Here is a 2191-nt window from a genome sequence, read left to right as displayed (position 1 = left end):
AGAACTGTGCATACCAGTCGCAGCAGTTCTGAGAGGATAAGATAGGCGTCCTTGCGTACTCCGTCGTCATTTGGGGGAGCTGCCTTCTGATAACTTTGGAGAGAGCCGAAATCCTGCCGGATTGGTCACCTCACTTCGGATGATTCTGAAGGCTTCGAAGAATTGGAGTACCGGATTTTGATTCTTAGCGGAGCGACCAGCACCCTAGACCGCGCGCCGCGATGCGCCGAAAAAAGGCCAGGGGAGTTCGAGAGGAGGCTTTAATCCTCAGAATCTTACGGTCGTTCATAGCGCTCCGTGTATCTAAGCTTGGGCTCCTTAGATCCCAGCAGATGTCGAGCGGTCGTTTCGTTGGTGAATACGATCCTGCCCGGCTACTATCACTCTCCCTTGTGGGATGAGATCGCCCGTAATACGTCGGTAGATGTGGCTTGTGCGCTAGATCAATCACGCGGTGGTTCGGCCAAGGACGTTCGGCCAAATAGCCAGCCCCGGCGCAGGCATGAACCACAAAGCGGAGCGACCATCGGCAAAACAGGAGCTCGCGATTGTTCGACAATAAGGAAGAATTGTAATCCTTTAACTTTGTTTTCTTTGGACTTTTTCATTGTACCGGATCTTATAAAAAGACCGGATCTTTGTAGATACGCATAAAGTTGTTAAGCTGAGATAGGCTAATGCATATGGCGACGAATGAAGCATAAGCTAGCGATTTTTCGCCGAGCGACCAATGGCTGGCGAGCCACAGTGGGAGCGCAAGCCAGGCTTTACTGGGGCCGAAGCTGTGCGTCGGTCGGCAGCCCGAGCGGATGCCCGATCGCGGTCGGAAGGAGGAGCGTCGAGGTACGAATTCGACCAACAAAAGTTCGAGGAGTATCTGTCACCGTCGGTCGCGAATCCACCTCGCCCTCGCAAGTCGGGGCAAGTCCTCGCAAAGCTCTCTCCAAGAGAAACTCCGTTGGTAGCGAAGAAGTTGAAGCTGCCGCACGAAGATCTCGCCGACGCGTTTTTGATGCGGAAGGCTCATCGGGTGAGATCTCTCCTTCCACCAGGTCAGATGCTGCTCTGGCCGAATCTTCGTTGCCGAGGGCGGTAGTGACTCTCTCAAAGGTAGCCCGGCCCAAAGGCATAACGTCAGCCAGGCCTTGCGAGAACAAGTCGAAAGGCATATGGTAATCTGTGGACGGGATCCGTTAGCCAACACGGGATCTGAGAAAACAGAAGAGGCGAACGACCTCAACAACTTCAATGATGGCAACTCTCCAAGCGCTACGCAACGAACGATGGATGCCGTGTCAAAGCGGAAACCGTTCAACGGCTGGGGATCGGCATTCCAGAAGCGGCCGCGCACTCTCAGCAGCAAGCAGCGAGCTCTGAAAGTTCATAGAAGCCCGTAGAAGGTGGGGCAGAATGGAGTACCAAGAAATCACGCACTAGACTACTAAAATATTGGAAGGCCAAAGTCCAAAATGGTGAAGTCGGCCGGGGAGGATCGACCTTTAGCAGCCCTCAAATAGCGAGTTAACGCTCCGACGCATCCGAGGAAGGAGGTCAATCTGGAGGGCGCCTCGGGTCCAATTCCCGCGACGAGGCGCAATGGTGGCGAAGTCCATGAACGGCTCGGGTGCCGATGAAGAGGGCTCCGGAACTAATCACATGCTGGGGTGTCGACCAAACCTGCAACATGGACAAAGAGTTTAGCGGGCAGAGCCCAAGGCGCATCTACCTGCCGTTCATCGGAAGTTTCGGGGAGCCCGCCTGGAATTCAATGTCTACAGAAGGCGTGTTTCGAGGCGAGTGACTCTCGAAGTCCAAAGTAAGGGCAGTTTGCGTCTCAGAAGGAAACGTTGTATTCCGAGGATGCTACGTTAACTACCTGGGAAAGTCTATGCCAAACACGCGATAGGTTACTCCGATCAAATGGACGAGTTGTACTATCGTGCTGGGGGTATACGAACAAAACAAGAGAGGCCCTCATGGGCTCGAAACTCAGTGCGCGCATGTGCTCAAGCTCATTCGGGTAGTTACTGTCTCAATGCAACTCGGCAAAATCCAAAAAGGGGGGAAAAAAGTTCCCCCCGCGCGAGATGAATTTCGATCGTGGTTCGAAAGGGCTCGCACGAAAACGCAAAAAGCCAAGGCATAGGGCGGCTTCCGGAACGAGAACAGTGGTTAAGGATGGAGAATTTCC

Source organism: Asparagus officinalis, chromosome 10, assembly GCF_001876935.1.
Source record: "Asparagus officinalis chromosome 10, Aspof.V1, whole genome shotgun sequence".
Lineage (NCBI taxonomy): Eukaryota > Viridiplantae > Streptophyta > Magnoliopsida > Asparagales > Asparagaceae > Asparagus > Asparagus officinalis.
This window is presented reverse-complemented; position numbering follows the sequence as displayed.